Genomic DNA, 14,528 nt, shown 5'->3' on the forward strand with positions numbered 1-14,528 from the left:
AAACTTGACAGCAATATATGTATAAAACATATATATATATATATATGTACATATTTTGCTTTATAATAGATATTATAACTTATAATATATAAATAGCTGATTAATGTATAAAAAAAAAAGATAATTTATGGAACATCGTAGTATTCGATGAAATAGTTTAAAATTATGTAATTGTTTTAAGATATAATAACATTAAATAGTTCCTTCAACTTGACTTCACAAAAATTTTATTGTGTTTATATTTAATAAATTGCAGAGAAATTTTTAATCATTCTAATATAATGTAAGGAATCCACTGACCTGTATTATAATTGAAATTATCTTATATAAAGATCAAATTGTATTCCATATTTTATTGATAGTAATGTTAAGATAATTGTTTAAAATATTAAAATACACTTTAATATTCATAATATTGTTAATAAAATATGTCAATCTAATGCTTATGAATGACATTCAAGTTTAATCTACGATTGATCTGTTGTCAAGGTTTATGCGTCAAAAACATAAAGTAACTATGGGAATATATGAACTGTGATAGATATAAACAAATTTGTATTTATGCTTTCTTTAATAATCAAAGAAATGATACAAAATTTGTTAATTTTGAACATATATACAAATTGACAAGCTTTAAAATAATGCTTGTTGTTCCAATAATACTTTTACTTGAATTTAATATTTTATTTGAATTTAATCTATGAATCTATTTTTCTTTCATTAATATTCTGAAAAAATACGAAATAAATTGCATTATTTTAAATTAAATAAAAATATACTCCACATAATGTTATCTCAATCATTTATATTATTTATCTTTACGTCAGCTTATGTGTAATTCCTAAGAAAAAATCTACTAAAATAATCACATAATTATCTTTCAAATAATTTATGTTAATTAACCTATAAACCTGTTAGATTTAATATGTCATGATATAAACTAAAATTATTCTCTCACAAAAATAATAGCATAGATTTTACAAAACTCATCTTTCTTTCTTTCTTTTTTTTTTATTATGCTACTCACATTTGTTATTATTGCACTTAAACTGTGATAACATGAAGTACTATTTTATTTAATTTAATATAATCCGATTAAATTCATATTTGAATTCCCTTCAATTGGATGGTCTCACTAATTCTCTACAACATTTTTTCTAATAAGTAAAACTAAAGACATAATTAAAATCTCATTTTTTATTAGCAGGGGCAATACATATCTTTTGTCAACTTTAAATATCAACTAATTGCGGTTTACTCTGTTGTTTGCTCATACGCATAATATTAATTTTATTAACTAAAATTTAGTTCATGAAATTCCAGAAATCAAAACTTGTTACGTCTTAATATTAACTTTATGAACCTAAACGTTTTAAAATCAATGAGACATGGTTATACTCTTGGTTTTAAACCACGTTTACATTAGACAACGTTTGGTTGGTTGACTAAATTAATTGTTATTTAAAAAAGATTTACGTTAGGGTTTCTAAAGAGGATTCGGATTCGAACGTGGTGAGGTAACTAGCCATAGTGCGAATAAACAAAGTTAACCTGAAAATGGCCAAATTGTACAAGTAGAAGGCGCAAAAAGTAGTGATTAGTGTTACGGCCCATGGCCAAACGAAAGTATCTAAAATGTAAGCTTTACTAGTGTATTTTGTAGCAGTTTATTCAAAGAAAACTGTTAAGTGCGATCATGCAACAAATGACATTGAGCGCTGTCATATGCCAGACAGGAGTATGCAGGGAAATTTATGGGTCCATGTGGGCTATTCAACTTCCCGATATTCTATAGCTAACATGTCGTCGATCACGTGACTCATTGTTGATTTGTGTGACATAATTTTCGCGCGTACGCAGTGTCAAAAATTTTAGCGAATCACGGTCGATATTTGTTATTAGTTATAACTTATGGAAAATTTATCAAAAAATTTGCGATATTAGCATTCAAAAGCTTAAATTTTTCGATGACATCAAATGTATTATAATATTGCATTCTTAATAATACATTTTATTCTTTTTTTTTTTTTCTTTGAAGAAGTAAATTTGTATATTCGTAATATTTTATTTCATCCGTATTCGGTAAGATTTTACTTTCGATCTACTTCAAGGATGAGTTTTGTTTACGTATTGTTTTATTCTTAGATATTACTTATACACGCGTTCTATGAAAAATCGTTGTGGTTGACAAACTTTACAATACATTACTGACAGAGAGATTATTGCTATATGGATAAGTGAATAAGGAACTGTACAACAACCTTCTGAATATTGAAATTGATCTTAAATATATAATTGTAGCCCCTTTAAGCAAATTCAAGTTTAAATTTAATGTATGTATACATGAAATTAACGAACTTTATAATTGATTTTGTTCGCTATTAACGACAAATTATACCATCAAATTTTTAATTTTCATGGCGGTGCTGTTAAACAGAGAAACTCTTGATACATAATTTATCAAAAATATGTTACAAATAATGTTGCAGCCCCAGGACCGGACATCCCAAGTCTTCGCGGAGGACTGCTTTGTATTCTTATCGCCGGCGCCCTTCGATACACGCACACTCGATGCCGCCTGTCACCGCTTGGGTGATCCTTGACAGGGATCAGTAAATCATTCTTAACCAATCAGCTGTGTTTGATGACAATATCCGTCATGGAGAAATGGCAAAATTTTATGTCATAATTTTGTTACCATTTAATATTCAAATTGTAATTTTGGCGAAAATTAAAATACATTGGTAAATTTTAATATCTTTAGAATGTTTAGAGGTCAAGACGAAATGAAACAAACAAATAAAAAGTATAAATAGTTTGAGATGGATTCATGCATCCATAACATCCTGAGAGTTAACTCATGAAGTAGTTGTCCATTGCAATAGTAAAATTGGTGAAATAGATATGAGTGATGGCATAATTACTGTATATTCAACAGCAAAGAAAAGGCTAAAGAAATATTATAAAAAAATATTTCTACACATTTTAGATATTATGTGTTTAAATTCATTTCTAATATATAAAAAGAATGGTGGAAAATTAATGTGAGTAAATTTTTTATTAAAGTATATTGAGGACACAATTGCATCGTATTTCATCGAATCGCAAAAATCAGCACAATCTCGGCCAACGATATCTAATGTTTTGCATTTGAGCGGGAAACATTTCCCGGATTATATACTGAGTTCAACAACAAACAATCCTTCGCGAAAGTGTCCACTTTGTTATAAAAAAAGATAAGAAATGAATCGCGGTATTGGTGTCCGACATGCGAAGTACCACTATGGGTCATTCCTTGTTTTCGTGAATACCATACGACAGCATCAGTTTCAATTTTTAACCTTTATAGATATTTCATGTTTTCTTAAGTTTTCCGTTTATTATGTATATAGTATATGTTTATGTTAAGCGACTAGGTAAATATTAGTAATAAAATTGTTCATTTTATAAAATAAAGTCGTCTTTTTGACCCAATATTTCAACAGTGACACTTACTCTGCGTTTGACGACTATATCCGGCATCGTTTGATTCTCGCGACACACACAAATGCGCACTCCGCTAAGAGGTCGCCACAGCTGATTGGTTAAGACGATAAGTCCCAAATTGTTTGATCATCCACCGCTACCAGGGGATGTCGTGGCTGGCGCACACCCCCCGATATTGTTCACAACCAATCGGAGGGATACGCACCCGTCACTTACATTTCACACCAACCAATCAGTGGACATACAAAACTTATTAAATCACGGAGACAGCAATCACGAAGAAAGAGTTCTTCTAAAAATCCCAAGAAGGTAAGGCAAACATCACGATCAGACTATCAGTCAAAACCTACGACGATCAACTCAGTGCAAGAGACAATCACACATCAGAACTCTTTAGTTTAACCCTAACAAGGTCTAGCTCTATTAATTTAGAGTAAGCCGCATCCCAACAACATTGTCGCATCAGCGTAAACGGGTCTTACAAACCCGCGAATCTCTCACCGTGCGAGTTGCAGTGTTCGGGACGCAACAAGTAATTTCTAATTCATTGTTTTGTTTTATCATGTTTGTTATTATATAACCTAACTTAATATAAACAAAACATTTGTCATCACAGGGGGAGAATTGTATGTTTAGATACGTTACACATTTTTGAAAGTTAAAATTATGAAAAGATAGTAAAAATGTAGAAAACAATTTTAGTGAAAGATAGTACTCATAAAACTAATGTTATCGTTGAAAGAAATGTTAAACAATTTTAATGAAAACTTAACAAATTCCCCGCATACGAGGATTATATGATTGCTTTAATGTCAATATTGTTAGCAGAAGCTGGTTTTTATCTCTCATCGATAAATAGTGATTGTTCACAACTGTATGTTTCATCATTCGATGGTATATATATTTTATAATTACTCTCAAATCTGTCTTTGTATGACTCTTTTTATATAAAAATATCCATGAAAATGTATAATATGAATAAAAAGTAATAAAAAGTAGAAATTTGAAAATTATTTTGCTAAACTTTCTGTACATTTCATGGCCAATAAAAAAGCATGGGTCATATCAACTGATTCAATGATTACTTTGTATCAGAAACTGAAAAATATATAACTGAGATCGATTTTTCTTTTAAAGTGTTGCTAATTGTTCACAATGCTCTCAATCATCCTTGTTTAAAGCACCCTAATGTAAAAATAATGTTTTTGCCATCTAATGTGACAAGTCTTATATAACTATTGGATAAAGGCATAATCAGCTTTTAAGAAACACTGTGTAAAGTTAACTGTTAGATACATTTTGTAAAAATTCAGAAATGATGCAATAACCTTGACTGAAGTTTGGAAAAAATTCTCGATTTTGGATTATGTACATCATGCTGCTGCTGCTGCAATTACTAAAATAAAACAATATACTTTAAATGCATGTTTGAAAGCACCCTGGCCAGAGTGTGTCATTAATAGGAATGTAACTGCAAACACCTCAATATCGTCATCAGAAATTGTTGCAATAACACATGACACTGATTGAGAGGGTTTTAATATTTTCAGTGAAAATGAAATTGTTGAAATGATTCAGAACAAAATTTTAAGCGATAGTGATATTATGAATTATGTAACAGTTTCTATTGACAATCAAGAAGAACTTGATTTTATGACAGAAAATAAAATCTATGCAGAGTTACAACTGTAGAACAAATTGGAAAGCCATTATCTTATATAATCGATACCAATTCTGAACAAACTTTAAAATTCCAGAATGAGCTTCAATCTTGTATGTTTGGTTACCACAACATATACTAACAGCTAAAAACTGATAACCTACTACATCGTATCATAAGAAAAGTCAATTCTGAACGAGTGCAAGCATCTTCAAGTGATGAAAGTGTTTTTAAACCAGTTCGCCACAAGAAAATCCATGTTCTTAACTACCAAGAATAATTTTTATATATATATTTTGAAAATTTTCTTATGTGTAATATATAATGCATAAATAAATAAAATATTTTAAAATGTTCTCACGTGTTAAAATTAAATTAATTTTTTTATCTTATTTGGAAAAGCAATTTCTAGTTAGATCATGAGGTTTTAAGTTATTTTCCATATGAGGCTCCTTTTATGCAGTTTCTATTCATCGCATAATAACATTTTTTTGTTAAATATATTGCAAACAATATTTTTTATAGCTACTTATGAAGTTCTAGAATATTTTTTTTCATGCATTTTCTTTTATGCAGTTTCCATCCCTTGAATGTATTAATTGTATTTTTGTATGTTATGATATACATCTATCAGAGTTCAGGTCTAAAGTTTCTTATATTACATTTTTTCTTCTTCTGTGAATGGAATATAATTTTTTGTATTGAAGTGAAAGGTAACATATTTATGAATCTCAAAATCTCACAAGTATAATAAATTTATAATAATATTAATCGCCTAAGAATTATTTCATATTTATATATTATCTTATAAAATTATTTGATAGATTTAAATACACATTATCCACTCCAGTGCATTCTGATGTTGGGTTGATGGGATTAATTGATCCTAGGTTGGATTGATGAGTACTAGTTTTCAAGCTCTCTCAACTGAGTTAAAATTGAAAATTTTAAAAGATGTCTATAATTTAACAAAAATGGTACAGTGTTGTTCCAAAGCCTATGAACTTTGTTTGGAATTACAATTGTGGAAGGATTTGTTTTGTAAGGACTTTCCAAAGTGCTCTAGCAGAGCAACAATGTCTAAAAATTAATATCGTTTTAGATATAATTGAAAAAAGTAAAAACAAAGACTACTGCAAAATAAATTTGTACTACATACATTATCATCTATGAGTTACTGGACACTATACAAATAAAGCTATGAGCAATTTTATTCTATGAAATGACATATATTATGAAATGAAGTTACTATGTATCGCATATGTATAAAAATGTATGTCTAAAAATAAAAGTCATACAAATTATACATCAAAAATTTTTTTTCAGAGAACACTATTGTTGGAGGACTGTTTAGTCATCTGTAAATATTGACCTATGTGCATAAGAGAAACTCCAAACCGGCTAACTTTCCCTTTTTTATCCCTTACTCATCCTTATCGCCCTATTGCTCACTCAACCTCCGACCTTCCCTGCATCATCCTTTCTTAACCTTCGATCTGTGGACAACCCCCTCTTATTTCCTAATTCACATATAAATATTGCCCATCATCCCAAATGCCCAGTTAGTCTTTCGCCTAGTAGTAAATTGGAGTCACGTTTGCTAAAAGATCTGATCTGGTACGTACTCGGTCGCACTATTGTTACACTCAAGTTCATCTGTTAGTTGTAACAAAAATAAAGATATATTTGGAACACAACACTATGTGATTATAAAGAATGTTCAAATATTGTTTCTTTTTCAATATTTCTTGAATTTCTACTAAATTGCCAGGTATATTTACGCTAATGCACCCTCACCGCATTGTAGACTGGCCATCTTGTTGTATAATTGGAACAACACAATGGAGTATCAATCTTTTATTCAATTTTCTTTACATGAAAACCTGTTGCTTTATACTAAAAACTTCAAATTTCGATTCATCAATTCATAATATATTCTTCTAGTAGTTAATACTATAATGTTCAAAAATCAACCACGAAGATCAGATTACAAAGGATGCCGTTTAACTGTTGTCGCAATTGAATTCTCTCAGTCTTTGTTAACTTCTGCGGTAATTTCTATTATTAGAAGTTTCCTATTGCGTTTATTTAATGTTTAATCATGTGGTAAGATGGGGTTGATAAATCTCAATAAGAATTTCTACTCTTGATTTTATTCTTAATTTCGGAATGATGTAATCGGGGACTCGAGTTTTCCTGTGATGCGTGCTGCACACGGCGGACTGCAAAAAAAAAAGGTGTCCATTCGAACCCTTCGGCAAGGTTTTTATAGGCCCTATGACACCAGCCCATTGCGTCATTCAACCTGGTTTCGAGGAACCATCCAGCTTATTAATTTTCCTCAAAGCAAAGATAGATCCCGATTCAGAGTGACGCCATTCAAATAAAGATTCCTCTCACAATCGAGCCTTATTTTCCGTTGTTTTTTTCGGCCGTTCCGATGTTTCTTTATAGACAAAATTATTAAAATCACTTAACTTCTTGATTGTATCATCTATTACAGATTTTGAAATTTTACATTTTGATGTAATTTCTCAAACAAAATATCGTTTTACAAGTGTAATAATAATTGAACGTTTTTGAACAGAAATCTCTCATTTTGATCACCTGGATTGTCGAACTAAAAATAACGAAGAATCGTCGATAGCTTCTTAGTAGCTCTATGCTTTATGTCTGTGGAAGCAGAAACCTTTCAAAAGAGTTTATAAACATTCAAGGATGATATAGATATACTCTTCAAATAGTTTCGAAATTCCAAACGAAAAAGAAAGAAGTCTATAGAATTTCATTTTATCGAGCTGGATATTATTATTATTATTAACATTAGGTTTACGGGGCGCGTCATTTTGATGCACTTCAACTTTCATGAGGAAAATTACAGAAACCGTTTACATTTTTCTTCTACCACTTTACTGTCTTTTATCCATTTAACGAGATAGATATATACCGAAATTCCTTTTGTTTCAAAACTTACTAATTTTATAATTATCTATGTAGGATATTTATGTTTACGGATACGTATCAATTTGACGCAATCGTAATGTAAGTATAAATATTAGTAAATTAGCTTTACTTGTGAAAGCATTACTGCAGTAGTAAATATAAACGTAATGAAAACGTTCTGCAAGAAAATAAATGTCAAAAGTAAACATAAATATGCAGTGTATATAATCTATCTTTAAATATTTACTCAGATTGTATACGTAAAATAATAATTTTGTTTTCAGGTACTACTGTAAAATAAGTAGGTATAACAAAATTTTATAATAAAATTAATTCAGAAAAGTGTATCTGTGTTCTATGTAATAACCATTTTGTTCGAAGTAAGCTAGTGCCCGGTGACTTTATAGATGGGAATGTACATGATAATGACAATGTTTTAAAATAAAACAATAAATGCTTTTATATTCGAATATTATATTTTGTAAAATATGTTTGTAAAAAGTTAAATTATAGGTAATTATAGCAAAGGTAAAAATTACAGATATATATATAAATAACGAAAAGCTATGTAATAAAATATTTGATAATTTATGATTTGTTATAATGTGGAAATTGTTGCTGTATATATTTTTATTTGTTTCTATTTCATTTGCTTAACTTGATAATCTTCGAACCTTCAATTATATAAACTATTTACACGTATTTGAGGCTTCCAGCTTCAAGTTTTAATTGCATCGTGAATGCATTATTGCGCAGACAATACAATTTTAGTAAGTGTAATTTATAGAATACAATTAAACTATTGTTGTAAGGAACTAGTTTTTGGAATATATCGTAAAAATTATTTCGTTCGTTGTAATGTAGGCAACTTTCACCGATGCCGCTCCGCTTCTGGCAGAAGAAAACTCTTCGTTGGATTTCTAGGAAGACATCGTCGTGGTTCAAGGAAAATAGAAGGATGCAGGTGTTTAGACACCAAGCTCGAGTGTCAGGATCGGAGTTCGACCGAAGGAGGCTACCTGCACTTGATGTCAATGTCACGGAGAGAGGACACGCCCCTATAGCTCTGCGAGGGATGCAATTTTGAAAGCATTCACTTTGGAACCGAGGACATAATGAAATACTTACAATTAGTCACCATGCGAAACACTGTCTGATTTAATCTCCTACAATAATTACTGTCGAAAAGGTTTATTTAGATTTTCGAAGTTATTTATATCTTTTACTATTACCGAATTACTGCAATTATATTGTAGGGGGGGGGGGCCTCCCCCACGGTCGTTTGAGGGCGGCTGGTCGCAGGTATCCTCGGTGGTTGGCGTAGCTAGAAGGGATGCGTTTCGTCTCGGGCCTGCTAGCGGACTCATCAGTAAGGCTTGCTTAGCAGGCCCTGCCTTAGACACTTTTTTTTTTTTTTAAACATACATTTATTGTGTCAGGAAATCTTTACAGATATATGAATTCAAAAAACCCAAAAACGTATAAATGATTATACATGACAACTTAGGCTACGAGATCGATGGCTTCAACATGAAGCACTCGCGATCTTAAAACTAAGCTTAAACTACCGCGCTTATCGCTTTAGGATAATATATACTTAAGAACTATCTTATATTAGGTCGCCTGTTTGCCTATGTATAGAAAAGGCACGAAAACTATACAGTATATGACTTTAAAGGGGTGGACTAGATTAATAACTAAATAAATAAATAAATAAATAAGGGGGAGGAAAGGAAGGCGGAGGGGGGAAGGTTACATAGATTTTATTTATTCAAAGATTATTCGGTATAATACTTATGAGTATGAGTAATCTGAAAAATTACGAAAGACAAAACAAAAGTGGCTAAGTAAAAGTATGAAAGGGAGGAAAAACAAAAATTAATCTTCTCTCCGTCAGGGATACTAACCATTGTACTAACGAGGGTTTTCTGGCCGGTTTTATTTATTTATTCGTACATGAAAGTTTAGAATATTTTTTAACAAGTGTATAATTTGTGTTAACACGAATCAAGCTACCAATATTTTTTTACGTTTTCGCAGTGCGAATTTTCCCGGTCTATTTTTGACAATTTTATGTTAATTTTCGACGCGTTGTTATAGTTGCCGTCTGTGTTATACAGAGTTGCTGTGTTGCCCGCTTTCCTAGTCACGTGATAGATCAAGGGTACATTCTCGCTATTCTGAATGTACCCCTGACCTGCAAGATGTACGAAAGCTTCTGGGGGCGTGTATCCCGTGTGTCGGGTTTTCTCAAAGTATTGCGGATTGGGGTAAACGGAACTGTTTATTAAACTATTTCTTTTTTTATTTCGAATGTTTGCCCAATGATTTCGGATCAGTTTGAGCATGAATAAGTCTATTCTGACTATCTCCGCGTATTCGTAAAGTTTATTGTTGCTGATTGATTTTTTGTGAAGTTTGACTTCGGATTCCGATATTTGCCAAGACAGGCTCCGAGGCATTTCCTCTCGAAAATCCTCAGTTTCTCTATCGTACTTGCCGTTACGTTGAATCATATGGGGCAGCCATATGTCAATATCGGTCTTATAAGTGTTTTGTAGCAAATAATTTTCGTTTTCGCGCTTAGCAATTTCGAATAGAACAGACATTTGTGAATGGCAAATGCTTTCTGAGCTTTCTCGATCTGCGTTTGGATATGGTTGATAAAGTTTAACTTGTAGTCCAGATGTACACCTAAATAACGAACCACGTTTTTATTCGTAATTTTTACGCGATCGTCTTTTCCGTTGTGTAATTCAAAGTGTTTCAAGTGCGTCCGTACGTCGTTGTTCGCGTTCGAGAACCGTGATATATTTGACCTGAATAAAATGGTTTCGCATTTACTCGTGTTGATCTTTAACTTCCACGTGTGGAAGTAATCTAGAATTCTTTCGAGGATTTCTTGCAATCGCGTTTTCAATTTCGAGGGTCTACTATCTCTCATATTGATTAGTAAATCGTCTGCGAAAGCTACCGCGAATTTATTGGGATCGTTATTTAGGTCATACATGTGGAGTAAGTCGCTTGTGTATATGCTAAACAAGATGAGGGAGTTGACAGTGCCTTGCTGCAAGCCATTTTCAATCGCGAAGGTTTTCGCGGACGAGCAATTGTTTTCCGTGACAATGAATTTTTTACCGTGTAACATATCCCAGATCATTTTGACAAGGTGTGGTGGAAAGCCCCTCTTCGTGAGTTTAAAGAAGAGACCGTCCAGCCACACCGTGTCAAAAGCTTTCTCCAGGTCTATCAGGATCGCGCCTACGCATTCGTTAGCGTTTCTTGCCCAGCAGATGTCGAATGTTGATACCTGAACCCAAATTGTGTCTCTGGGATAATGCCATTTTCGTCACAGTACGTCGTCAGTGCTTTGTTTATGACAGTTTCGAAAACTTTGCTAATATTCGCTAGAAGGCTAATTGGTCGGTAATCCGTTGGATTACTTCCCTCTTTGTCTTTTTTCTTTATTGTAATTAATTTTGCTGTTTTCCAAGCGATGGGAAAATACATTCTATTCAAGCAATTATTGAATAGGATCGCGTAATCGTATACGTACTGCAGTGGCAGGTTTTTGAGCGCAATAATAGGAATGTTGTCGAAACTGGAGGATTTTTTGTTATTTAGTTTTTTGAACGTTAGTTTCAGTTCTGTGAATGAGGTGAAGTAGTCCGAGGGTACGCGTGTGTCGTTTGGATCGTCCGCCGTGTTGTTGTCGAACGTGCAGACAGTCTTGTCGTTGAATCGGTCTTCCAAAATGCCCTGTCTAAGTTTGTCGATTTTCTGTCGAATGATGCCAGAAAGTTGGCCTTTTCCCATGTGCATGTTCTGCGTGTGCACCGATTCGAAATGGTTACCGAGTACGTTTAGTTTATGTTGTGTATCAGTAATAAGAACGTCAGTCTGGCGAGGGTCAAATCGTACGTTTCTCGAAGGAAGTGTGCATTCGCCATAGGAATTTTTAAGGTTCCTATGGCTCTTGTCTCCTTCGGTCGGAATACGCTATTGATGGCCGGAAAGAATTTCGACGATTGACGCGGCGAGATACTGGAAATTTTCTTTTTCCAGAAGTTATTCACCGAATCGTGGAAAACTTTCTTAATATCGTATCTGATTTTTTTTAGGGAGTCTTTGAGTGCTACTATTGCCTGCTACTATTGCGTGCTACTTGCGTACGATTCGAGGCTCGTGAGACTGTTGAGTCGCGTGATGATCTGACTTTTTTGTCTGCGTAACTGTTTCATGCGAGGAGTGAGGTATTTATCCGTCGTGTTGCTGTTTGTTATGCGTGAAATAGTAGTCCATTGCGCTGGTAATGTTGCGGTTTAATTTGTCGAGAAGGATGTCTATTTCCTCTATGTTTAAATTTCTGTTGTTCGGAACGTCTGGGATGTCAGTCTTTGTTAAAGTCGAGAAGAGTGTCTATTTCCTCTATGTTTAAATTTCTGTTGTTCGGAACGTCTGGGATGTCAGTCTTTGTTAAGTATTTTGCGAATTTAGTCCAGTCGGCTTTGTGAAAATTATATCGGTCCCGGATGACTGATTCGTCTATTTCTAGCGTTCCCATCGAGGGTATCGATATTTCTATCAAGACTGCTCGATGGTCGCTACCATATTCGAACGAGTCTAGGGTATGGTGGCTGGGTGTCTTATGGAATATAATGCGACTATCCGCTAAGCAGAGGTCTATGAAGGCCCCGTTTTTTGGATAGGATGGAATTGCTGTCCTGTGGATGGAAAGTCGATATGGGGTATAGTTTTCGAGGACCCACACGTTCAGTTGTGTCCCTCTGCTATTGTTTGAGGCATTACCCCAGGAGTGATGTTTCGCGTTCAGGTCATCGGTTAGGATAAAATAATTATTGGCTCTATATAATTCAAGCTGCCTGAATAGCGAATTAAACTCTGCCATAAACTCTTTGTTACCATTGCGCGCCGCGTACCCTGCGATTATGAACAGCTTGGCCGCGCCTTAAAGTTTTATTCCTATAACTGTTGATTCGAAGCTTTTGTCTGTCATTTCGTGGTCTAAGCAAATGTGTCTGAATTTAATGTCCTTACGTATGACGATGCCCGTTCCGCCACTCTGTTTAGCGTTAAATCTATCGTTTCGTACAAAATTGTAATTTTCGAATAAAATTTTATGTCTAGAATTTAGTTTCGTTTCGCAAAGTGACACTATATCCGATTTTCCAGGGGAGAGGCCCGTCTTTCATTTGTTATAATGGAATTTACGTTTATCTGTATTATGTTCAGTCGTATACGCGCGATCTGTTGGTTTATAGAGTTTGACATTTGTCTAATTTCCCCTAGTAATGTCGTGTTGGGTGTGTTCGGTGAGTTAGTTTGTGCCGGTTTGTTGGTTTCTACGTTGGCGGTAGCTTGCGTTTCTGTATGCGTTTTTGTTTGCTTGCCCGAAAGCATCGCGCTGTAGGAGATATTCGGATTTATCATTTTATTTATTAGTTGTTGTTTTCTTTCCCTCTCTATTTTTATGAATTGTTTCCTTTCCTCTATTTTCTGTTTCAACTCTTGGAGCTTCGAGCATCCTCTGTAGGAGGCAGGGTGACCGAAGCTCTTGCAGTTGACGCAGTAAGGTTTATCAACTGTTGCGTCTGTTCGGGGACACTCTCCTGGGTTATGTTCAATATTGCATTTCACGCATCTATACTCTAGGTTACAGTTTAGCGCAATGTGGTCTATTCTTTGACGTCTTTTGCATTGCACTCGATCTTTTTTCAATATTTTTTTCCAATGGATTAGGGAATGAAGCACGATTTTATTCTGTTTCAAATTGTCCGTTTGGCTGTCAGGAGACAGCTGTACTATATAGATCGGGAGCTTTCTCCCTTCCAGAATTGATTTTTTTGTTTCGAATATTTTCACTCCTTCGAAATGAATATTGCGAATATTTTTCGAACGGAGCTCATTCAGTATAGTTTCCGGCTCGAAGTAGTTGTCTAGGTTTTTTAACAGCAACGATGTATTTCTCGTGCCTTTCGGGGTGTAGGTAAAAAATTTTATGTTGTGTTTTTTTAGTAATTCGCATACAGCTTTATGCGAGGTTATCGAGTATAAATGCAAAAGACGTTTGCTGTTGGAAATTTTTTTTGTGTGAAAGTCGGATGTTGTTTGCGAAACGATTTCTATCGTGGTTTTACAGGCTATGTCGAGTATCGTAATAGGGGCCTCGCGTTTCTTACCTGATTGGAGATAGGTTTCTGTGGCGAATTTTGTTGTTCGATGACGGTGGTTTTCTTTGATTTCTTTGCGATGGGTGGAAGTGGTGCTTCCATCCTCTGGACCTGCTGGTAGTGGTTGGTACTGCTGTTGGCTGCGCTGGGTTGGTGCTCTGGGTCGGACGGGGTCTCTTGCTTGGTCCCACTTTTGTCCATTGTTCCCCCCTATCTTCGGGCGATGCCTCGTTTTCCGGGGCTCGTGA

This window comes from Eufriesea mexicana, unplaced genomic scaffold (genome assembly GCF_001483705.2).
Source record: "Eufriesea mexicana isolate 0111107269 unplaced genomic scaffold, ASM148370v2 scaffold757, whole genome shotgun sequence".
Taxonomy (NCBI): Eukaryota; Metazoa; Arthropoda; class Insecta; order Hymenoptera; family Apidae; genus Eufriesea; species Eufriesea mexicana.